The following is a 27360-nucleotide window of genomic DNA, read 5'->3' as shown; positions in this document are numbered from 1 at the left end:
GCCAACCCAGTACTGAAACAGTTATCAGTAGAAGTAATGGAATATGAGAGTATATTGTCAATCTGAATAAGGGAGGTAGGAGATGAATCTCTACTACCGATAACAGAGAACCTATGAAATAGATCTGCCGCGAGGAGAACCATTGCATTCAATAGGTAATACTCCCTTCACATCCCTCTGACATTCACTGTACTCTGAGAGGAATCGGGCTTCAAAATGCTGAGAAGCGCATATCAACGTAGAAATCTAAGCACAAAACTTAGTTCCCCACCTCCATAGGAGGCAAAGTTTGTAAAACTGAATTGTGGGTGTGGTGTGGGGTGTATTTATAGGCATTTTGAGGTTTGGGAAACTTTGCCCCTCCTGGTAGGATTGTATATCCCATACGTCACTGGCTCATGGAGTCTTGCCAAATAAATGGAAGAAATGAGCATATGAACCTCCTAGGTTTGAGCTTTCAACTAATACCAAAAGAACAAAGCAAAATTGGTGATAAAAGTAAAATTGGAAAGTGGTTTAAAATTATATGCCCTATTTGAATCAAAGTTTATTTTGGACTTGACTGTCCTTTTAAATCAAATGTGTTAGACAGCCAAAAAATGGCATCTAGCTCAATTTGAGTCAGGTACTTAGAGATTTGAATTATCCCCCCAAAAAATTAGCCAGGATTAAAGCTGTAGAAGCCATGATCCCCTGGCAACCAGTATTTTTCATATCCTGACTGACATAATAATGGTCATTTGCCAAAGCATGAAAATTGCTCATACATGAGACAGACCGATGTACTACAAAGGTGTCACATATTTTATTAATGTATTGAAAGGGAATTGGAAAATTTTGTCTCTAAAAGTAAGGAAAAGCCCTTTTAGAAATTGGAGACAGACAAATCTGCAGCCTGATAAAAACCAATGTATGCTACAGATGCTATAGATAATTATGCATATAAAGGGGTTGAGAAAGAAACCCTGTCTAACCCATTAACTACGCATGATGACACGTCGTCATTCCACACAAATGTGTTGAGTATGGAGGACAACCATGCGTCATCTGTGGGGAGTGCTTTTGCAGATTACTGTGGTCCCCTTGCAATTCCCTCCAAATCCATGGTGGTCCAGTGGACTGACATCACTGGGACATGCATGGTAACATCACCTTACCCCAGAAACCAGGAAGTGGAAGGCAGCTCCATAGAACTTAAGGCAACTGGTGTGTGTTTAAGTATTTAAACCCCTCAATTTACCTTTATCACCAAATTTGCTTTGTTTTCTATGTGTTATTTGTTCAAAGCTAAACCTAGGTAGCCTCAAACTAATTTCTAAGCAGAAGGCAGTCTCATCTCAGTGCATTTTGACAGTTTTTCATAGTTAGACACTTCTAGTTTGTGTGTGCCATATAGATAATATTGTGCTCACTCCTGTGGAGTTATTGGAGTCAGCACTGATTTCCTAAAATGCAAGTCTGTCAAAAGAACTGGGATAAGGGGGCAGTATGCAGTGGCGTAAATACTATGTAATCAGTGGTAAAATGTGTATTAAAAGGGACAGTCTACTCCAAAAATATAAATATAAATATATAGTTTAAAAAGAGATAGCGCCTTTACTACCCATTCCCAAGCTTTCCCAACCAACATTGTTATTTTAATATACTTAATAAATTTTTATGCATTTTAATTAGCTTTTCACAGCAAGGCACTGCTAATTTATGTGTGCTATATAGATTACATTGTACTCACTCCCGTGGAGGTGTGCAGGAACCAGCACTAATTGGCTAAAATGCTAGCCTGTAAATAGCCCTGAGATAAGGGGGCTTTCTGCAGAGGATTAGATACAAGGTAATCACAAAGGAAAAAATTATTAATATAACCATTTGTTGTGCAAAACTGGGGAATGGGTAATAAAAGGAATTATCTATCTTTTTTAACTATAAAAATAGAGCATTTACGAATTTTTTTAATTTTAGTTATATTAAGTAATTTAAGAACATCCTACATTTGTAGTGGATATGGGATCTACAGAGGATTACAAATAATTAGGAGAGGATGAGGGTATTTATGGGTTGGAATAAATGACCTAGCCAATTAAGGGCACCTTAGGCACACCCAGATTCTTCCATCAGGCTGCCAAGATAGTGAAGCATGATTCATCACTCCAGAGCAGACATTTCCACAGCTCCAGTGGCGAGGTGCTTTACATCACTCCAATCGGCACTTGGCATTGCACATGTTGAGGTGAGGGTGTTGTACAGCTGCTTGGTCATTGAAACGCATTTTATGAAGCTCCTGATGAAGTTTGGAAGTCTCTAATGAGTGATGTAGTTGATTATTTTTACTTTCTATACGCTTCAACACTTTGTGGCCCCACTGAGTTTTTATGGCTTACCAATTTGTGGCTTGGCTGTTCTTAGACACTTCAAAATAATATCTCTTACAGTTGACCTGGGCAGATTTCAAAGGGCAGAAATTTCATGAACTGACTTGTTGCAAAGGGGACATCCTAGGACAGTGTCATTTAAAAATGGACAGGAAACCCAAAGACTTTATTTCACGATTCAGAAAGTACATACAATTTTAAACAACTTTCCAAATTTACTTCTATTATCAAATTTGCTTCATTATCTTGTTATCCTTTACTGAAGGAACAGCATTGCACTACTAGCAGCTAGCTGAACATATCTAGCTAGCCAATCACAAGAGACAAATGTGTGCAGGCACCAACAGGGCCGCCACTAGAAATTTTGGGGCCCCTGACTTAACCATTGATCAGGGCCCCCCCCTCCTTTGACATGTGCAATTTTTGACCAAGTGACTAAAACATATATGCACTTTATTCTTAAATGTCTATTTAAACATGGAAATATTGTAAAGGTAGTAACATACACACACACACACTAGGATTCACATATAGACACTCTAGCAAACACGCAAAGAAACTCAGAAACAGACATCCAAACATACACTTAGCACTTGTTTACATTGACCTGACAAGTAATGAGGTAAACTACAGTTTTGTAAAAAAAAAGGAGATTTAGAAAACAAAATATGGAGTTCTGATTATCTTTTTGTAAAGGAAGATGCCAACTAAATGATGACAACAGCATGCAGTGGCTGAAAGGAAGGGCCCTGAACTGCCTAAACAATAATTTAAAGGTTAAATGGTAGATTGGTGACTTCCGGAAAGGACTCAGTCTCAAAGTCTGTAGAAAGATGTGAATAATCAGTAGTAAGGTCAAAATGTCCTAAAAAGGAACAGACAATGGACACACACACACACAAACTCAAACTTGCACATACACCCAAGGAAACACCAACAGAGACAGCCTCAAAAAGCACACAAAGACATACACACACACACAGACACCCACAAAAAACACAGAAAGACATACATACACACCCTCACTGAGACATCCACAGAAAACACACAAAGACATACACACACCCTCACAGAGACACCCACAGAAAATACACACCCTCACAGAGACATCCACAGAAAACACAGACATACACACACACACACCCTCACAGAGACATCCAGAGAAAATACACAAAGACAAACACACGCCCACCCTCACAGAGACACCCATAGAAAAGCTCAAAGACATATGCACACACCCTCACAGACATCCACAGAAAATGCACAAAGACATACACACCCACCCTCACAGAGATACCAACAGAAAAAAAAAAATACACACTCATAGAGACACAAACCAAAGCACAAAGACATAAACACAGACACCCACAGAAACACTCACAAGAGGAAACATTTATGCACCTTGCATCCCCTAAATCAACAGTGTGTCACATGCATGATAAAAAAAATAATGCAGAAATTAAGAGATCACTTTTTAAAGAATCATATTTGTAAATGTGCAAACAAAAATAGTTCTGTGAATTCAAAATTGTACATGAATGATCTGGGTAGATGGCTAGATGAAGAAAAGTACTTTTAAAAGGTTGACATATGTTTGTTTGATATTTTCCCCAACCAAGAGCACCACTTCAAATATAGTGTACAAATGTTCCCATCTGTCAGCTGTACTTGTGGATTTTGAAAATGCTGTACTCTATATGGTCTTGGTGGAACCATAAGCTGTGGTACTCATACCATTAGATATGGTTAAATGTAGGATTTTAGCTTGTTGGTATGCATTTCAAAATTAAGTCAGCTGTAGAGTAAACTGAACAGTTTTAAGTTAACCTGTCTCATTTCCAACACTGAGCAATCTTAGTCTGAGAGTATAACATGTTATGCAGATGTAAAAATCTTAGATAAAAATGCCTCCTTGTATCTGGAAAGTCCTTGCATAAAGGGGCAGTAAACTGGAATGTAATATATATCATTTGTGTATTGAGGAGGAAACATTTCTGCATGGTTTTAAATATAGAATTTCTACAGCATTGTCAAATAATCATAAATACACTGCTGCTAAAAAAAATGTGTTTTTATGGACCCCTGGCCCCACCATACAACTACTACCACACTGAAGGTACAATCTTAAATTGCACAAAGAAATAAAAAAACATTTGCTAAGTAATTCCTACCTCCTCTGCAAATGAAAGTGATCAGCCGTCTGACTCAGGCACACACTCTACAAACAAAGTGCCAAGTCTCACACTGTGCATAGTGGTTTAGTGCACACTCAGAAATCCTCTCAAATGCTAATACTTTACTCCTTGTAATAACATTTCCCATGCTCAATTAGCACTCTGCTGTAGTACCTACTGGTGGCTGCCAAAATGTAAAAAAAAAAAAAAAAAAAAAAAAAAAAAAAATTTTTTTTTTAGTTCTTGCTCATGGGGCCCCTGATAGGAGTCACCCCCTGATGGCGGCCCTGGTTACAGCCCTGGCACGCTCAGCAAACACGCTATTTGCAAACATGCTCCCATACTGCTGAGCTTGTCTGGAGGAAAACTCACTCTGAACCTGATTTCATACACTATAAGCCAATTCTTCGTTCATACGCTTCTGCCCTTCACTTAGCCAAGCAAACCTACTTCTCTTCTCTCATATCTACTCTTTCTTCAAACCCTAAAACGACTCTTCTCCACCTTTAACTCTCTCCTCTACACACCTGCTCCAACCCTCCCCCCCTCCTGATCTGTCTTTAGTGCTCAAGACCTGGCAGACTACTTTTTAAACTAAACACGTACTATCCGAAGCAACATCCCAACTAGGGTTGCCACCCATCCCTTAAAATACAGAACACTTATAAGTTACACGTGCTGCAGGGTGGAATATAAATAGTGCTGTCTAGAAACACAATACATGTTCCTCCCTGCACACCCTGCAGCATGTGTAACTCATAAGTGTCCAGGAAAACATGGCTGAGGTGGCAACCCTAATCCCAACCTGCAATATTCCAATAACAGGCCCAGTTACTCCCTCTGCATCTTCAATCCAGCCACTGAGAATGAAGTTTCTTCCTTACTATCTTCCTCACGCCTCACTACCTGCCCGCTCGACCCTATCACTTCCCATCTAATACTCTCCCTGTCTTCCACCCTCACTCCTGCTATTACTCACATCTTCAACCTCTCTCTCTCTCTACCAGCTCATTCCCATCTTCTTTCAAACACGCAAAAGTCACTCCCATACTCAAAAAACCCTCCCTCGACCCTAATTCTCCTGAAAGCTACCGCCCACTAACATCAAAACTCCTTGAAAAACTTGTTTACAATCGCCTAACCCACTTCCTGTCCACCAACTCCTTGCTTGACCTCCTGCAATTTGGATTCCGCCCCAAACACTCAACTGAGACTGCCCTTACCAAGGTTACTATCGTCTCTCTGCTAAAAATATTGGCCACTACTCTATACCTTCGACACAGTTGACCACCACCTCCTCCTCCTACAGACCCTTAGCTCTTTTGGCCTCTGTGACACTGCTCTTTCCTGGATTCACTCCTATCTTTCTCACAGATCTTTTTTGGTGTCATTTGCTGACGACTCCTCTCCAATGCCTCTGTCTGTTGGAGTACCTCAAGAATGTGTTATGGGTCCTCTACTCTTCTCCATTTATACTTCCTCACTGGGAAAACTTACCAGTTATGGCTTCAAATATCCCCTCTATGCTGATGACACCCAGATCTACCTCTCCACCCCCCCCCCTGCTCTCTCTCCCTCTGTCCTTTCTCATGTCAGCGACTACTTATCTGGTATTTCTTCCTGGATGGCCTCTCACCAGCTAAAGATTAACATGTCCAAGACTGAGCTCCTTATCCCCCCTTCAAGCTCTACGCTGACTTCTCTATCCCTGTTGATGGCATCACCATTTCCCCATTGCCCAAAGTCCGCTGCCTCGGATTTATACTTGACTCAAATCTATCCTTCATCCCCCATATCCAATCGCTTTCTACATCCTGCCACAACCATCTATGCAATATTTCCAAGATTCGCCCTTTTCTGAGCACTAACACCACAAAGCAAATAATCCACTCTTGTTATTTCCAGACTTTACTACTGCAATAACCTACTTACTGGCCTTCCTCTTTCCCGCCTCTCCCCCCTTCAATCCATCCTAAATGCCTCTGCCAGGCTGATCCACCTCTCTGCTTCATTGGCTCCCCATTCACAGCAGAATTAAATTCAAAATTCTCACCCTTACATACAATGCTCTCACCAACGCCGCTCCCCTCTACCTATCCTCTCTAATGAACAAGTATACTCCAAAAAGCCCGCCCACTAAGATACAACAACAACAACCTGCTCCTTGCAGCCCCGACTATCACCTTTTCTCATGCTAGACTGCAGGACTTCTGTTGTGCGGCACCTACCCTCCGGAACACTCTCTCTCGTGCTGTCTTCCTTTAAATGCTCTCTGAAGACTTTTCTGTTAAGGGAAGCCTACCACCCAACTCAAAAAATTAATTTAACTTACCTAACATTTCACTCATCTAACTCTGCACTAACATATTTCTCAATATTGCAGTTGTGCACCCTACAAAGAGAGAGGGGATATATTGTAAAATGTTATGGAAGCCTATGGTTTTAAAAGGGACAGCCTAGTCAAAATTAAAAACTTTCATGATTCTTATAGGGTATGCAATTTTAAACAACTTTCATTTTACTTTTATCATCAAATTAGATTTGTTCTCTTGGTATTCTTTGTCAAAAGCTAAACCTAGGTAGGCTCATATGTTAAATGTCTAAGCCTTTGAATGCTGACTCTTATCTCATCATCATATCTGCATTTTTACAGTTTTCTACAACTAGACAGCGCTAGTTCATGTGTGTCATATAGATAACATTGTGCTTACTCAAGTGGAGATATTTATTCAGTACTGATTGGCTAAAATGCAAGCCTGACAAAAGAACTAAGATAAGGGGGTAGTCTACAGAAGCTTACATACAAAGCAATCACTAAGGATAGGCAAATGTTTTGTAAGATTTAAAAAACGAAATACATTTTTACACATTTGTTTCAAATTTTTGTACAACTTTCAAACATTCGTTTAATGTAATAGTATTCCCAATGCTTTCTTGTAATATTCAAGTTTTTTTTTTAATAATTCAATTTGAATATATTTTTTAATAGTATTTCTCATGCTTTCTTTCAATGTAATATTCAAATTATGCAATATTCAAAATAGAAATATTCCAATTGATATATTTGTTTCTATTATGTAACAATTTACTAAAATTCCTTACCACATGAACTGTTGGACTTCTGAATAGTATTTGTTAAATCAAATGTTACTTTCGATTGTAGATATTCAATCTGATTATGAACATTCGAAATCTGGAAATAACATTTGATTACTGAATTTTAGGGGATTTTCATTGTTATAAGCATTCAATTTTGGAGTAGAGGGTCCCTTTAAGTCAGTGTTTTTCAACCAGTGTGCCGTGAGAGATCCTCAGGTGTGCCACGGCAGACTGACAACAGTGTGACATATTTTTTAAACTTTGCTTGTTTTTTACTCCCAGTGCAGGGGTAGTTTGTAGGAGGCATGGCATAACAGCACAATACATACAGTATGTGTGTGTTTGTGTGTATATATATATATATATATATATATATATATATATATATATATATATATATATATATATATATATTATTATTAGGCTACAATGTGTGATTTTTGTAAAATTTTGGGATGGTGGTGTGCCACAGGATTTTTTTTAATGTAAAAAAGTGTGCCACGGCAAAAAAAAGGTTAAAAATCACTGCTTTAAGTAGTTATAGGAAGGAGCCGATTGGGTAGATAGGACACATAAAGCCATTAACCCTATATTTCTTGAGCTAGCTAGGAGATATTGAGTATGATTTACTAGCTTCATATAAGAGAACTTGAAAAAATATATATATAACTCAAAAGGGTTACTATATACAGGCCAGGATAAAGCAAGGGAATATATTCATGATATATTATATTGGGCCCTCACCCTGTACTTTTGCTCCTTCCTATTAGCAGGTGTTACAGCAGGGCTCGACAAACCCAGGAGCCTGGTAGGCAGTGCCACTGGCTCCTAGAATTTTACCCCTGGCTCCTAACCTTTTGGGTTATTCTCTATATACAAATACAACAGTCTGGCTCCTACATTTTCTTACTGGCTGCTAATTTTTAAACACATTTGTCAAGCACTGTAACTTTGATCAGATATACAGATGAGTACAACATGAAATATATCAGTAAGCAAGCCATGCATAATATAGAAGACAAATAAGAATACTATTACTGTGCATCCTGTCTAGGCACAAAAGACTCTCAGTTGTGAGCAACTGATATCCAAGTACTATATGCAAATCTCACAACTACCCAGGGCTAGAAATACTGTCTTGTTTTTAGGGGTGGACAAAAGGGTAGTAACCCTAGGTCCTAGGATACTTTGGAGGTAGCAGAATGGATTTTGGAATAGGGGCTGTGATAGGGACAAAAAGGGTCATGTAGGGAGGCCCAGGGGTAGAACACATGAGACAATCACATCTAAGGGAACCAAAAGTATAACAGTGTTGGATACTTTAAACTTCTTGTAGTGTACAAATATTCATCTACTTGTCTGATCTTATTGATATATATTTCCTTTAACCCTCAGGGTATTACACAGATATATCTAGGCTTTTCTTTTTAGGCATTTGTTTTATGTGGTGTAAATAATGACAGTACAAGCATTAGTGTACAGAAGCCATGATCTTAGCATAGAACTAACAGGAACAGGAAATGCCAAACAGGAAGCAAATGCAATAGAAATAAATCATAGAGTTGCATATAAGCTAAACATAACACCCATAACATCTCCCTCTTTTAGTGTTAATAAATCAACATTGTGAAATTTGGATGAATCCTTGTAATAACACATTCTACAGGTTAAGTCTCTTGGGCGGTTGTGAATGTCTGCCACTACAGGTGACGACTGGATCTCCTTGTACAAAGAGTTTCTTAGCCCTCTCTGAGGTTAATGGGCTCTTCTCAATACTTGCTGGCATGCTCTGTGCTTGACTGCCATGAGGTATACCTGCTTGCTCAGGACTGTCATTAATATTAGTCTGTGGCATCACCTCTGTACATTCCTTACTGCCAATGGGTGAGTGTGCCCTTATAATATCAGATGAGTCTGGTCTGTCAACTGGATATTGAGAATCAGGCTGCTCAGCCACTCGCAGAGCGTGGTGCAAATTTTTGCAGACAGGTACCCATTCTCCAACGACTTGTTCGATCTCCAGGCAGGGGTTTCATATGGATTCATTCCCCAATATTCAATTCAGGCAAATCTCTGGCAGATGTGGCGTATCGTGCCTTGAACACTTGCCTCTTAAGTCATAACTTTTCTGGTATACCATGTATCACAGAGGGTTCAAGTAGCTTGTTGGCAACTGGTAAGGAGGTCTTTAATCTCCTTGACATCAAGTCTGTGCCGGACTACTATCCATGCCCTCGGTTGGAGTGTTTCTCCAATGTAAGATGGCCTTCCACGGGTCTTTACCATCACTTTGTGCTTTCTTGCCTAAATTTTTAACAATCTTCACAGCAGATTCAGCTTTGCCGTTAGCCTGTGGATGACGTGGTGAGGAAGTCACATGCTCAAACTCCCATTCAGTGGCAAATTTCCTGAATTGTAAGCTTGCAAACTGAGGGCCGTTATCAGAGATCACTTTATCTGGTTGTCCATGACGTGCAAACTGAGTCTTGCACCTCTTAACTGTAGTTTCAGTGGATAAGTCAGGAAGAAGTTCAATTTCCCAGAAGTCTGAGTAATGATCAACTAAAATCAGATATTCTTTTCCTGCGTAGTTGAATAAGTCTATACGGACGATCTGCCAAGGACGTGTAGGTATCTCATGTGACATCATGGTTTCTTTTTGTTGCAAATGTGCATATTCATTGCAAGTGGGACAATTGCTGACAAAGTCTTTGATTTCACCTTGCATGTTGGGCCAGTAAAGAGTATCACGAGCTTGTCTGTAACATGCCTCACCCCCAATGTGACTTGAGTGTATGCGTAATAACATCTCTGCTCTAAGTGACTTTGGTATTATGACTCTTGGACCTTTGTATAAGATACCATTTTGTACGCCGATGTCATCTCTGAAGGACCAATATTCTTTCACAATTGCAGGTGCTGCATCCTTTTCATCTGGCCACCCAATCAGAACAATAGACTTCAGTGCTTGTAAAGTTGCGTCTCTGTGTGCTGTATGAGCTGATGTAGCCGCTGATCTGTGACATTTAGATAGTCCGCTTGATTGACTTCAGCAAAGAAAGTTTGTTCCTGTTGCAGCAAACAAACTGTATGATGCTCATGCTCACCTCCGGGTGCCACATGATCCATTGTAGCTCTGCTCAGGGTATCACTGATATACATTTCACATCCTGGCTTGTAGACAACATTGAGGTTGTAATGCTGCAATGTAAGCATCATGCTCTGCAAACGCTTGGGAGCACATAAAAGGGGCTTTTTGAATATCGCTATTAGCGGTTTGTGATCAATTTCAGCTCTGATTGTATCCCGGCCATAAAGATAATGATGAAAACGCTGGCAAGCAAACACAATGCTTAAACACTCCTTTTTAATTTGAGCATAATTCTGCTCGGCTGACGAAAGAGCTTTGGACGCATATGCAACTGGCTGACCTTCTTGCAATAGACAACATCCTAGGCCATTTTTGCTTGAGTCACTTTGTATTGCGACAGGTTTTGTGACATCATAATATTTCAACACTGGGGCAGCGGTGACCAAGCGTTTTATCTCCTCCACTGCCTGGTCATGCTTGGGAAGCCAGTGCCAAACTGCATCTTTGTCCAGAAGTCTTCTCAATGGCTGACACACCTCAGACAAGTGCGGCATGAATTTTGCTAGGTATGTGACAAAGCCAATAAAACGCTGTACCGCTTTGGCGTCACCAGGGTGTGGCATGTCTACAATGGCTCTAATCTTATCTGGGTCAGCTTTTAATCCTTGTGAGGACAGGATATGTCCATGGAAACAAACTTCTTGCACCTTGAACTGCAATTTCTTTACGCTGAGTCTCAGCATCACCTGCCTGCAACGATCCAGTAGCGCTTTTAGATTCTCATCATGGTCATGCTCAGCTTCTTCATCTGTATTACCACAGCCAACTATTGGCTCAATTCCGTGGAGCCCACATAATAGTTCATGCTGCTTTCGCCGATACACCTCCGGTGCTACAGAGACTCCAAATGGCAGTTTCAGCCATCTCTTTCTGCCCCAAGGAGTCCAGAAGTTGGTCATGTAGCTACTCTTTTCATCCAGTTTGCACTGTAAAAAGGCATCCCTTGCATCAACAAGTGTAAAAACCTGTGCTTTGGGTAGTTTGTGCAAAACGTCGTCAAGTGTTGGCATTAAGTAGTGTGACCGTTTCAGGCCATGTTCAGAAACTTGGTATCAATGCAAATTCTGATCTTCTCAGGCTTCCTAATAACTACCATGTTGCTTATCCAATCCGTAGGCTCTGATACTGAAGTAAGATGCCCTTCAGCTTCATACTTATCCAGTTGTGCTTTGACCTGCGGCTTAATGACTACTGGCACATTGTACTGGTGGAATGCTAGGATCAAGTTCAAAATGTACCTCTCCTGGAACAGATACTACTGGGCCATCAAACACATCATTATAGATACTTAGGATTTGCTGTTTTGTCAGTGGCCTAGTCAGGGATTATGCAGGCTGATTATCAACATTGTGTAGTTCAGCAGGAATGGTGAACTGCATCAGACCCAGGCGCTCACATGTTGAACCAGACAATAGCGGTTTCTGATTGGCCTCAACAATCTCAAGTTTGTGAATACTTTCACGTATGCTGCATTCTGTTTGGAAAAGTCCCAATGAATCCATTAGTTCCCCTGAATACAACTTCAATTTAGTGCTACTTGGCTAAAGAGGTACCCTAGGTGCCAGTTTCATCTTGTCTTTTAAACTCATGACATCACATGTTGCACCTGAGTCCAGCTGGCATATATTATTTAGTCTGAGATTTACAAACCATTTTTGGCCCTTAGATTTTACAGCACCAATGCATTCTTTTGAGTAAACCACCGCAGTGCTATGTAAATGTGCATCCTCAGAATCTGACGTTTTCTCAATTGTGTGCATCTTTCTTGCTTCCATTCTACTTGACAGACATACTCCAGCAAAATGATTTAGTCTACCACATGCTCTACAGATTTTCCCATAAGCAGGGCACTGTTTTTTCTCTCGTACATGCTCACTGCCACAGTACTTGCAGGATGCAGGCTTGCTCATAGGCGAGTTGCGTAGGTGATTTTTGTGCTGAAACCTTTGCTGGTGGTTCTTCAAGCTTAGCTGTTGCTTGGAGGCTGCATTGATACTGTCAGTCTGTTTATCCTGCTCCATAGCTCTCATATGTTTGTCAGTAAGTTCTGCAGTGCGACATATCTCAATTGCTGCTTGTAGGTTTAAATCATGTTTCCTCAATAGGCGGCGGCGTGTGCTTTCACTATTAATACCTAGAACTATTTTGTCACAAATAAGTTCATCTCTCAGAGAGCCATACTCACAGCTTGCAGCTTTTTCTCTTAGCCGTGTGACAAAGTTAACCTTTTTCTTGCTTGCAGCTGCCAAATATATATATATATATATATATATATATATATATATATATCTTTCATATATGACATTTTTAGAAGGTCTGAAAAAAGCTTCTAATGCATCTAGGATGGCTTTAGTGTCACTCTTCTGCTGCTCTGTGAGGTTTAAATTATGCTTATAAACATGGTGGCATTCACTGCCCATCACCCTCCTCAGTGTAGCTGCTTGCACTGCTGCAGGTTTCTCATTTAACCCTGTGGCTAGGGAGTAATCCTCAAACTCAGCTCTGAAGTTGTCCCAGTTACTGCTGCAATCCCCACTCACCCTCATTGCCTCAGGCAGTGGAATGCTTTTAGCAGCTGCCATGGTGCTGGTTTTCTTGCTTCCAGTCCTCAGCTTTCAGCACAGGACTGTGATTGCTACAGGAGGTACAATCAGCTCTAAAGTCTCTCACTGCAAGACTGGCAAGTTCTTAGCATCAGATGTGTAGAAACAGCGCAGATTCAGTTACTTCTGACACCACGTTTCATGTGGTGTAAATAATGACAGTACAAGCATTAGTGTACAGAAGCCATGATCTTCGCATAGAACTAACAGGAACAGGAAATGCCAAACAGGAAACAAATGCAATAGAAATAAATCATAGAGTTGCATATAAGCTAAACATAACACCCATAACAGCATCCTAGTTAGTCTAGTTTAAATACCTCATTAGGGGCTAATATACTCACATCTCTATAGAGAGACATTTAATCTTCTATATTTTACATCATTTATTGAAAAGTTTATATATACCAAGGATAAAGTACATATTTTGTATTATCATCGGATACCTTTAGCTTACTTACTCCCACCTTTTTCAGTTTTTATTTTTTTTAAAAGAACGAAGGATCTTTTCATATTGTAAGTTGTGTGGTATCCCCTCCCCCCTGTATATCCAGCGCTCTACTCACTATCCATATATCTAGAATCCTCATACTGTAGATAGCCAACACCCAGCTACCAGTTCTTAATTCTGACCGCAATTCCTATCTATAATCATCAGGAATGGATCCGTGAGAAGCCAATTCTTTAACATATAAAATGTTCAATAAGTTTTAAAACTACATCTTTGTGATGGAGACAAAATACAGTACCAGAAAAAAAAAAAAAACAATCAAAAACCAAATGTAAAATAAGAGCGATAATCAAAGTTTTTTCTCTGAGTGAGGGTTGGGGGCAACATGGTGGGACAATATGATAAGTGGTGCCTGAAAGCACCATTTTTGGAGTAAGAAGCTTAGACGTATAGTACTTTTTCGGGTACACCCACTAGAAATATGGAGAGCCAATGAAGTCAGTGAGGCACCCTAAAAAAATAAAAAAAAATATGATAACAGGGCAGTCTACAGAGGCTTAGATACAATGTAACCACAGAGGTAAAAAGTATTTTTGTATTACAGTGTTGGTTATGCAAAACTGGGGAATGGGTAATAAAAAAGGGGATTATCTATCTTTTTAAACAATAAAAAAAATCTGAAGTAGATGGTCCCTTTAATTCTAGGCAATGTAAACAAGGCCAGCAGAAGAAATTACACTCCAGTTGGGGTGTAGAAGAGATAACTAATAAAATGAAAATATTCCATTGTTCTCTCTAAAGTATTGAGCTTTGGTTTACAGGCAAATATAAGATAAAGGAAGCAAGTGTGTGTATACAAAGTGATAACATAGTGAGATCTGATTTTACCTGAAAGCTCAACCCATTGTAATAGGCTGTGGTTTTAAAGCACAAAACCAGCTATTTCATATACATAAATAAAGCTGAAAATCTCACATACATTTTATATTCTGCAGCTGGTATAACAAGTCATTAGAAATACATGAAGGGGAAAAAAACTATTTTACAGTATACTGCTCCTTTAAAAGATGACTAAATACAGTAGAATTTAGGAATTCCGGATTTGAGGATTTGTACCTGTATTTTGAATTTGAAAAGGAACAGTAGCATATTTTCTAGCAAATTTCAAATTTAATGCAGATTCCCTCCCCTGTATCATTTGATAGCAGCCAATCGCAAAATGTATACTCATATATACAGTACACTTTTGCACATGCTCAGAAGGAACTGGAGCTTCAATCTGCATATAAAAAAAAAAAAGAAATGTGTACGTTTTGATAATAGGAGTATATTGGAAACTTTAATTTTGCCTTGAGTGGTCCTGAGTGGACAGAGGATAAGTAAGGTGTCAATTGTGGTAGGCATAAGATTGTGGGAGGAAGGGGGCATTTTGGGGTACCTTAATATTGAGGGTGAATCAGGGAGAGTTATGAGACTAAGACTGAGGATAATGAAACTGTATATGTCTCAAGTATTGGCTAGGATAAATTCCTTCAACTCTGTTCTCCTTGTATAATAGTTTTGCATTAAAATACTTTTAGAAGTGAACAGATTTAAAGAATATCTTATTTTCTCAGTAACCCTGTCTAATCCCAGTTTACAAGCAACTATTTCGCCAATTTAAAGAAATTATTCAAGGAGTAAATGTATAGATATATCCCCAATATATGATAATAGCTCCAGTTCCAACTATATCTACCCTAAATTATAAAGTGAAAGTAAATGTAAAAATAATGTTACATAATTCTGCACACTATCCGAGCAAAAGAGGTGAAAATTAACCCCCCGAAATGTATACTTACCTTCCATTCCTCGCCAGACTCTTAAGATTATTTTTTTCTCAAAATTTACTGCATTGAACTAAATGTAGCTCACTCCCACAGCATGCCTGTGAAGTGCTTTTAAATAAAACACAGAACCAGAAGAGGCTGTCGAGAAGCGGAAGGTTAACATCTCTTTTGTTTTTGAAGGTGTCGCTAAAATAATGTTCATAATTCTGCATCTAGTGCAGAATTATGTAACATTATTTTTATGTTCACTGTCCCTTTAACAAAACTATGCAACCCTATATAAATAAATAACAAAAAAAAAAACAAAACACACAAACACATAGATACACTACCCAGACATCCTCAGTGCAAGCTAAACACAGCCTCCCCTCCCCCAATTAAAACACATCCTCCCACCCAGATAGATACGTTTAAACTCCTATCTGCTTCACTTTCAGAATAATTTTGTATAACTATTTATGCTAAATTAACATGGCGGGTATCCCCCCCAAAATAAATAGATATATAGGGCAACATGCATACTGAGAGATTAGGTTTTCAAAATGGAGGAATATGGGTTTCATTAGGAAACTAGTCATTGAATTTTAATATAATCCCTGTGTTGCATTACTCATAAAACATTTAACGAAAAAATAATAAATGCATATAAAGATGGTATTTAACAGTGGGAGAAAAAATTTCTCAAAAGAAGGAGATTATAAAAAAAAAAAAAAAAAAGCAAACAAACAATACCCTTTAAAACTCCATTCCTTGAGTAGTTCGGGGGGGCTAATTAACATAATATGAAAAATAGTAAGGGACTCAGAGTTTGGGGGTCAGGTTTTTTTTTTAAAAGTCCTTATCTGGAATTTTTAGGCCCCATTGTAGACATAAAAAAAATAAACAATTACCTCTTCCCACGTTATATTCACTTGCAAGCTTAGCTTATCTATTCTTATGGTACAGTGAAGTATTACTGCAGTTATCAATTTAAAGGTATGTTGGAAAGTAAGAATATATACTTAATACATAAATAACTATTGAAAAATCTGATTTTTTTTTTACCCCTTACTCCTTGGGCCTGACTACAGAGGACACAGGATGCATTTAGCCAATACTCAGCCTCTATGTCTTATATGTTAATTTTATACATTTGATTATTCAGCAGTACAAATATAAAAATATAAAATTCTAATACATTTGGTTAGGAGAAAAAAATATATAATCCCAATCAATACAATAAAAGTCACCATTTTAAATTTAAGATTTTTTTCCTGTATGGGGAATGGGTAATATAGAGCTACCCTAGATTTTGAATAAGTGATATAATACAGTTTGGGTATCAAAAGAATTTGGTGTGAGGAAAAATAAAACACATTTTAAAGGAAAACCAGGAATATGATCTGACAAGGTAATGTTAAAGCACCTAGGATTGAGATTGTATACGAGCGTGAAGGATTTAGGGAGAATATCTTTGATACCCCAGAACTCTTGATAGATAAAAAGCACCTTAAAGGATCATTTGAGGACAGCCCTAGAATGCTTGGGGGAGCCCCAGATATTGGCAATTTAGAATTAGGGCTTGATAAGCATACTGAATGGGCTTAGGGTTTATGAGGGGGACAACTAGGTGCGTATAAGAATTGTGTGTGTGTGTGTGTGTGTGTGGTGGGAGGGGACAAAAATGAGAGGCTTCGGAATAAAGAAGGATATGACCGAAAGGATGACCGTTTTGCTGACCTTACCAATTAAGTTGGAAATTAAGTTGTAAAAAAAAAAAAAAAAAGAAAAGAAAGAAAGAAAGAAAGAAAAGAAAGAAAAAGGGGAAGAGGTCTCTAAGGCTGGATGTATAAACTACTTGGCTCCTTATTGCTTGAGCTAGATTGAAGATCTTAGAGGTTCTTACCTGATAACCCTGTAGCTAAATTCCTTTTCTATTCCAGTCTATCACACTATCACAGAAGTATATGCCCTGGTTTGGCCCTGAACTGAGCAGTATATACCAGCTGGAGACTCCACCTTGTGATTTTGTGCTCCTCCCTCTTGCAGTAGGCCAAATTAGATATACATTCAAAGTAACCCATTAATGTTTACCGGAAAACAAGTACAAATATTTGAAGCCCAGGTAGTATACCAAATGTCACTAGAAATAAAAATTATCAGGAGCAAAACACTTCAGTCAGTGTTTAATGCTACAAAAAACATAGAAACCACCAGTTTAAAGCCAGTAAGAAGTTTCCAAAAAAGTTGAACATTTTAGAAATCTAGAGAGACCCTAAGATAGACGACATACACACACACGGGAAGGAAAATATCACTATGGTTTACTAGTCAGGGGTTAAAACCTAGTAGCCCAGAGCAAAAAAAGTTACTAGTCCACTCATAAATAAATATAGGAAAAAAAAAAAAAAAAAAAAAAAAAAAAAAAAAAAATTATATATATATATATATATATATATATATATATATATATATATATATATATATATATATATATATATATATATATATATATATATATATATATATATATACACACACATACATACATACATACATACATAAAGTTAGTTTAAAAGCAAAAAACACGTAAAAAAAAAAAAAATTAAGATTTGTAACAAACAGAATGTAGAGGATACCAAGTGTACGTATGGGATAAGGTAGTAATCTGTAAAGCTTTAGGATTTTTTTTTTATATTTGTTTTGGGGGGCAACAAAATGGGCTATTTTAAATGCAACCTAATCCCAGGGTGTCATTTAGGGTTATCCAAAGATCAGAATAAATGAATACTAATAAATGGTGGGGGTAAATAAGGTTATTTATAGAAACATACTGGATTTGGCAAGTAGAGACTTTATGATTTAGGATTTTATACATATATAAAGAGGTGGGCATAAAGGCTTGAACACAGATGGGAAAAGCAAAGTGAATGAAATTCTTGCAGCCATTAAGCTACTGAAAAATAAGGAATTTAATTTTAAAAAGGAAGTACAGATGTTAATGAGCATTTTTTTTTTAAAATTTCTCCTTATCACTGCTGCTAAATCCCTGTCCAAATCCTCCAGACAGAAGTAAAAATGCCCTACTTTGTCCAGGTAAATTAATATAAGGAGAGGTCCCCTCCCATACATTAGCTCCTCCCACTAGGGTGCAGCCCAATTATTTATATGCATAACTGGACTAGAAATAAAAAAAGATTGCCACCTAACAGAGGAGTAAATCTGTAACCAATCCCAAAATATTTTCTACATTGAATATTACACCCCCCACCATTGAAAATTTGAAGGGTGGGAGTGTGTAACATGCTTAATAAGGTTTTAATCATTACCAGTGCCTGCTGCCAAACAAATACTTTACTATCTTCAAAGACTAAGAAAGTGCAATATTCATTTAAATTATAGATTACATATGGTTTCTTTTCCCTTTTTTTTTAATGCCTCTCATTCACTGACCTGCTTTATCAATAACCAATCTAGAGAAATATTTTAGTCATTCAGTAAACATATGGCCGCCACTTGCCTAGGTGAAATCTACTGTCCTTTGTCTCACTTCCATACTTAAATGGCCTTTATGTATTAAGCAACACTTTGAGTATATACTATTTATAGTTGTTTTAGCTGAAATTTGTGTTAGTTGTTAGATAAATGTAATTTGGGTGTCATAGATGATGGTTAGAGAGAAATCACAAGCATATTAGCATAAACTAAAGTGCTTAATACACCTACTGTTTCTTATCTCTTATTTTTGGGGGACCCCCCCTCCATCAGCTAGTGATGAATAACTAGCTATGCATTTTGCATAAACCTCTATTTCCAGCTAGTTTAAAAATAGAAGTACCCATATTTCTACATGAAAAGGGCAAACATTTTATTTGTTGACCTTTAATATCCCAGTAAAAACGTTTGACTACAAGGTCCCTTTAAATTATCCAGATAAAAAGTGTACGAAAGGCCAGACACAAATAAGTTTTTTTCCCTAAGTTCATTATGCATTCCGTATGGGTATAATTTCCCTATATACTTAGTTATTCCAAATATCAAACCGGAATTAAAGTGGGAGTTTCCTTTTTGAAAAAAAAATAAAAAAAAAAATAATTATATATATATATATATATATATATATATATATATATATATATATATATATATATATATATATATATATATAATATTTACAGTAATTTAATAGTCCAAGTAGATAATATAATTATAGAAATAAATGATTATGGAGAAACATATGTATATTTTAAACTTCTTATGATCTAACAATAGTTTAAAATCAGCCCCAACAGCTTTAGTTTCTAAATGATGCAGTATTATTATTTATTCAACTGTAATTAGTATGCTAATTAGTATGGCTGCCTCCCCTGTCCCAAGAAAGGTGACAATTCCTAAACAATATAAACATACTATGATTAGGGTAAATACAAATATATAAACCTGTGGTATTTGCTAGTGATCTTATGAAAATAAAGTTAGAAAACCTTGCACTAAAGCAAGCATGCAGTTTACCATCTGCTTCCTGTTAAGTAGCTCATATATCCTCCTTGCAACCAAGTGCAACACAAGCTACTTTGTAGCAAAACAACCAGACTGAACCCTTCCTCTTGTAAATTAATGAGTAGATTTTCAAAATGGAGGAACAGACGTCTCAGTGAACTCTTTCCTTAAATATACACACACATATATATACTGTATATATATATATATATATATATATATATATATATATATATATATATATATATATATATATATATATATATTTTATTTTTTTAACCTCACACACCTGGTATTTGGCTAATTATTTAACTAAAAACAACACTTACATGTACAGAAGTACATACGACTAAATGTTAAAAAAAACAAAAAAACACACACACTTCACCTTTAAAGGGTGGGTCTTAATGATTTGTAAACTATACAACTATAACCGCAGATCAGGTTTAGCCTACAGTCATAAAAATAGTCTGTTACCTGCAACGTTTTAACCTTTTGTAAACCAGTAGCATGGAAATGATAAAATATACTAATTAGAATGTGTAGGTCTGAAGAGAATAAAGCATAAACAATCAGTTGAAAGAAATACTAACAGTAAAGGTCCCAGATCTTGGCAAATGGGAAGTAGCAGCAATAAGGGGAAAAAGGGTGACAGAAAAGTCCCTTTGTGGTGCAGGACCCAAGAGGGATCCCCAGGAGGAACAGAAATTATTTAAATGACCACAGGCTACAGTTAGTTTTATTATTATTGATCATCTTTGAGATTTTCCTTCAGCCAGAGTTTTACGTTCACCTATAGCGCAGGTTCATGACCCCCCCCCCCCCCGTGTACCAACTGTTTAATGTAACATTACCAGGCCTAATCTTATCCTCCCTTATGATTACAAGCCATGAAACCGTATGTATGAAATACACGCACAAGGTTGATGTGAGTTTTATGTCCTGGCAAAAATATAAATATGACACTGCAGATAGCATTTTTACCACATCAACGACAAAGCTGACTTTTTATTTTTTATCATCAGCTCTTTTATAAAAACCATGTACAAAAAGGATTTTTTCAAAAACAAAATTTATATATACACATTTTATATATTTTAATTAGATAATAATAATAATAATAATAATAATAATAATAATAATAATAGTAGTAGTAAGTGCTTACTAAAGGCCAATATAAACCCTGTATTTCTCTTTAGGCCTTCCTATAGGTAACCCACCTAGCTACCAGTACAGTACCATCCTGCTTCTGCTTCCTATAATCGTAGAGAAGCTTGAAAAGTCAGTTCTTAAATATAGATTTTATAATACTTTTATGACACATAATAAAAAAATATACAGAACCATAACACTTAAGACCCAAATGTTTTTGGAGAGCTTTAACCAAGGGTGGGGGATGGGAAAACATGGCAGCAAGTTGTTGCTGAAAGTGTCATCTTGGAGTTAGGAGGATGCTGCAAGGCAATATAGTACAATTTTGGAGATCACTATATAGGGTTAAGGATAGATAAGGAAGTTATAAAGAGAGCCCTCTAAAAAAAAAAAAAAAAAAAAAAAAAAAAAAAAAAAAAAAAAAAAGACTACTGTATAGATTATTAGGGTAGCCAAGCTGGGACTGGTGGTTAATGGGGGAGGGGTATAGAGTTGCCATAATATAGGGGAACTGAGAGAACAATTTAACACTGAGGACAAGTGAAGTAGCAATTGGAATGAATAAGGGGAGGGGGGATTTCAAGCCTAATATGTGAGTGACACAAATCTTTAGTTTTATGCTCATTGGAGGAAGAAAATAAACATGTCATGCTAAGAAAATGCACCTAAATAGTTTTTGTGCAATGGGCAGATTGCTTACTGGCAGAAAAGGGCAAAACCTACATTTCTGTAAATGCACAGGCCTCCACCAGCATAAAAACAAAAATATTATTCAAGACAAGAACAAATCATATATAGGAGGGAGAGAGAAAACATCTTACCTTCTCAGTTACACCCAGTGGCTGAAGTCTGTCTATTCCCAGATCACAAGCATCTATGTCCCAGTTTTGCCCTGCACTGACCAGTATATTCCCCACCCTCTGTATGTGCTCCTCCCTCCTATTGAAACCTCACTGTCTGGGCTAAGTTAGGAGTAAAATGAAAAGTGCAGTAAAATATGATTATTAGAATAGCTGCAGTTCCAACTTGTATGTAGTTCACATGCAGTTAGCCTTTTCTCATAGCTTTAATCTTTCAATACTACACAATACAGAGCAGGTAGCATCACTTGAGAAAGCAATACAATCAGAAACTTTTCTGCTCTAATTTATCTCTTTTCACATTTAGTACAATGTATTATTCATGGCATCCTTTGTGAAATATTAAACAGATATGGGGGGGGGGGAATACTTCTGTTAAAAAAAAAAAAAAACCTTATCAGAACATTTAACCCTTGTCTGACATCTATGGTAAACAATGGGTTAAAACAACCCATTTGTTTAAACGGCAGTCAATAAGGAAAGATTTCCTTTTCATGTGTGGGGGTGGGGTGGCTTAATAATGAACTAGGACAAAAAGCAGCTAATCATGTTTTCTTGAGCGATTACACTTTGTAAGAAACAGTATTTTAGGGATCACTAGGCTTAAGGGGTGGGTTTTTGAAATAATATGAGGAGCTCCGCTATAGAGGGTGGATATGGAGGTATGTGGGGTAGAAAGGGGGTAGTTTTGGGATTTGTGGGTAAATATGAGACCATTTGGGATAGGGCCCATTTATCAGAAAGCAAAGGATCAAAAATATATACATGTGTATTTAGTGAGGCTTTAATATCAGGGGGAAGAAACACCAGCTGAGCTACGTTATTCATTAGCTCAGATTGTGTTATTGTGTAGAGGGGCTCATTTACATCTAACTTACTATACTGTGCACCCCCAAGAACAGGGGTAGGTTAAAGGGACACTGAACCCAATTTTTTTCTTTCGTGATTCAGATAGAGCATGCAATGTTAAGCAACTTTCTAATTTACTCCTATTATCAAACTTTCTTCATTCTCTTGGTATCTTTATTTGAAATGCAAGAATGTAAGTTTAGATGCCGGCCCATTTTTGCGGAACAACCTGGGTTGTCCTTGCTGATTGGTGGATAAATTCATCCACCAATAAAAAAAGTGTTGTCCAGCATTCTGAACTAAAAAAAAGCTTAGATGCCTTCTTTTTCAAATAAAGATAGCAAGAGAACAAAGTAAAATTGATAATAGGAGTAAATTAGAAAGTTGCTTAAAATTGCATGCTCTATCTGAATCACAAAATAAAAAAAAAAGGTGGGTTCAGTGTCCCTTTAAGGGATAAACTAGGGATGACTTGGAACTGGGGAGGATTATGAGTAATTAGGCTACATCATTATAGTGATTTAGGACATTATAATGCGAATTAATGACTAGCGCAATTGGAGGGCACTTTAGGATTGAGTGAATCAGTCATTTATAGGTACACAAGGCCTGTTAGAAAAAAATGCTATGCGTTGCAACAGAAGAAGATGTTTCTTTTGGGAAATTTTGTTTTTTGAAAAGAATGAAGAGGAATTTTTTTGTTTTTTTTATTCATTTTCATAAAAGATGTGATAGCAGAATGTGCTGATTAATAAGTATGCATTACCTTTCCGGTATTCCTGTTGCATAAACCACATATTACTCATTATTCTATCATGTATATGAAACAGCAGCAGCAGTTAAACATTAAATATTTAAAGAGACACTAAACCCAAACATTTTCTTTCAAGATTTAAGTAGAGAATTCAATTCTAAAAAACATTCCAATTTACTTCTATTGTCTAATTTGCTTAATTCTTTAGATATCCTTTGTTGAAGAAATAGCAATGCATATGGGTGAGCCAATCACATGAAGGCATCTATGTGCAGCAACCAATCAGCAGCTACTGGGCCTATCTAGAAATGCTTTTAAGCAAAGTATTTCAAGCGAATGAAGCAAATTAGATAATAGACGTAAATTAGAAAGTTGTTTACAATTGCATGCTCTTTCTAAAGCATGAAAGAAAAAAAAATTGGGTTTGATGTCCCTTTAACCCCTTAATGACCACAGCACTTTTCCATTTTCTGTCCGTTTGGGACCAAGGCTATTTTTACATTTTTGCGGTCTTTGTGTTTAGCTGTAATTTTCATCTTACTCATTTACTGTACCCACACATATTATATACCGTTTTTCTCGCCATTAAATGGACTTTCTAAAGATACCATTATTTTCATCATATCTTATAATTTACTATAAAAATTTTTATAAAATATGAGGAAAAATTGAATAAAACCCCAATTTTTCTAACTTTGACCCCCAAAATCTGTTACATATCTACAACCACCAAAAAACACCTATGCTAAATAGTTTCTAAATATTGTCCTGATTTTAGAAATACCCAATGTTTACATGTTCTTTGCTTTTTTTGCAAGTTATAGGGCAATAAATACAAGTAGCACATTGCTATTTCCAAACCATTTTTTTTTTTTTCAAAATTAGCGCTAGTTACATTAGAACACTGATATCTTTCAGGAATCTCTGAATATCCATTGACATGTATATATTTTTTTTTAGTAGACAACCCAAAGTATTGATCTAAGCCCATTTTGGTATATTTCATGCCACCATTTCACCGCCAAATGCGATCAAATAAAAAAAATGTTCACTTTTTCACAAATGTTTTCACAAACTTTAGGTTTCTCACTGAAATTATTTACAAACAGCTTGTGCAATTATGTCACAAATGGTTGTAAATTCTTCTCTGGGATCCCCTTTGTTCAGAAATAGTATACTTATATGGCTTTGGTGTTGCTTTTTGGTAATTAGAATGCCACTAAATGCCACTGCGCAACACACGTGTATTATGCCCAGCAGTGAAGGGGTTAATTAGGGAGCATGTAGGGAGTTTTTTTGGGGTAATTTTAGCTTTAGTGTAGTGTAGTAGACAACCCCAAGTATTGATCTAGGCCCATTTTGGTATATTTCATGCCACCATTTCACCGCCAAATGCGATCAAATTAAAAAAAAACGTTAAATTTTTCACAATTTTAGGTTTCTCAATGAAATCATTTACAAACAGATTGTGCAGTTATGGCACAAATGGTTGTAAATGCTTCTCTGGGATCCCCTTTGTTCAGAAATAGCAGACATATATGGCTTTGGCGTTGCTTTTTGGTATTTTGAAGGCCGCTAAATGCCGCTGCTCATCACACGTGTATTATGGCTAGCAGTGAAGGGGTTAATTAGGTAGCTTGTAGGGAGCTTGCAGGGTTAATATTAGATTTAGTGTAGAGCTCAGCCTCCCACCGTAAACATCAGACCCCCTGATCCCTCCCAAACAGCTCTCTTCCCTCCCCCACCCCACAATTGTCCCCGCCATCTTAAGTACTGGCAGAAAGTCTGCCAGTACTAAAATAAAAGCTATATTTGTTTTTTTGGTGGTTTTTTTAAAAAGCATATTTACATATGCTGCTGTGTACTATCCCCCTTAGCCCCCAACCTCACTGATCCCCCCAAACAGCTCTATAACCCTCCCACTCTAACTTAATGGGCGCCATCTTGGGTACTGGCAGCTGTCTGCCAGTACCCAGTTTAGACGAAAAAATGTTTTTGTTTTGCATTTTTTTAACTTTTCTGTAGTGTAGCTTCCCCCCACACAAAAATCAACCCCCCACCCCTCCACGATCTCTTTTTGTGTTTTTTTTTTGTGTGTGATTATGGCCTTTTAACTTTTTACTGTTTATTGATTTTCTGTAGTGTAGCGGTTCCCACCCGCTCCCGCCCCGTGCACGCGCCCGCCCGCCACCCTCCGTGCACGCGCGCGCGTCCGTGCGCGCCTCCGACGGTGCCGCCCCCGATCCCGCCCCCCCCCGACGTCACACGGCACACCGATGGCCGCCCACCCGCCTCCCAAGTCGGCTCCCACCCACCAACCATACCGGCCATCGATGTCCAGTGCAGAGAGGGCCACAGAGTGGCTCTCTCTGCATCGGATGGCCATGTATGGTTATTGCAGGATGCCTCCTTATCGAGGCATCACTGCAATAACCGGAAAGCAGCTGGAAGCGAGCAGGATCGCTTCCAGCTGCTTTCCACACCGAGGACGTGCAGGGTACGTCCTCAGGCGTTAACTGCCTTTTTTTTGAGGACGTACCCTGCACGTCCTCGGTCATTAAGGGGTTAAGTAAAACCTGTTTAAAGGGACAGTCTTCTTGATTATTATTTTTTTCTTTATTGTTTAAAAAGATAGATAACTCCTTTACTACCCATCCCCCCAGCTTTGCATAACCAGCATTGTTATAATAATATACTTTATAACCGCTAAATCTCTGCCTGTTTCTAAGCCCCTGCAGGCCGCCTCTTAACTCAGTGCATTTTATTAGCTTTTCACAGCTAGACAGTGCTAATTCATGTGTGTCGCTCCCGTAGAGTTGTGCATGAACTAGCAATTGGCTAAAATGCAAGTTTGTAGAAAGCACTAAGATAAGGGGCAGTTTGCAGAGGCTTAGATACAAGGTAATCATAGAGGTAAAACATATATCAATATAATCGTGTTGGTTATGCAAAACTGGGGAACGGGTAATAAAGGGATTAACTATTTTTTAAACAATAAAACATTTCAAGTAGACTGTCCATTAAAGGTGAAACAGGAAGTGTGTGATGTGTACAACTAAGTCCTGAGACTCTTTTGCTGAACTCCCATAGAAAACAAATGTTTATTCAACGTAGGAAACGCTAGTTAAAAAAAAAAGAAAGAAAAGAAAATACATTTTCACAGAACAGAGACAATTTTTGGGTATCGTGTCCCTTTAAGTATTTATTCTCAGTCTCTTCTATATTAAGTATGGCCTAGCTTTGCCCTGCATTGGATTTTTTAAATGAGAGGATCCCACCCCTCCCCCACATTAACTCATGTCTTTTGTATGTACCAGTAGACTCTGCCAAGCTAAAGAGGCAGTAAAGTAAAACACATTTGTATAATGCATATGAAAGGGCTATGAATAAACCTAAATAAAACATTTTATTTGTGTGTGGGGGGAAAAACATTGTTTAATAAAGCTGTTTTTTTAAATGTTATTTTAAAGCTAACAGGAAGTGCCAGTCTGTGCACAACTTGTCCATTAGGGACTCATTGTTCACTGGATGATAAGCAGATCCCCCACTGCCCTGTGGGTAATGATCTTCCCACAGGCATACACTATGTT

The 27360-nt window shown here is 37.6% G+C and overlaps 1 protein-coding gene across 1 annotated transcript in view; it reads right to left on the bottom strand.

Annotated features, from left to right (window-relative positions):
- The window catches only part of LOC128664085 (NAD-dependent protein deacetylase sirtuin-3), a 77803-nt gene extending 55656 nt beyond the window's left edge, over positions 1–22147 (bottom strand). The window contains exon 1 of the mRNA XM_053718767.1: positions 22129–22147. The gene's annotated coding sequence lies outside the window, so the exon portion shown is untranslated. The remainder of the gene's footprint in view (positions 1–22128) is intronic.
- Positions 22148–27360: the final 5213 nt, after the last annotated feature.

This window comes from Bombina bombina, chromosome 6 (assembly GCF_027579735.1).
Source record: "Bombina bombina isolate aBomBom1 chromosome 6, aBomBom1.pri, whole genome shotgun sequence".
Lineage (NCBI taxonomy): Eukaryota > Metazoa > Chordata > Amphibia > Anura > Bombinatoridae > Bombina > Bombina bombina.
This window is presented reverse-complemented; position numbering and strand designations above follow the sequence as displayed.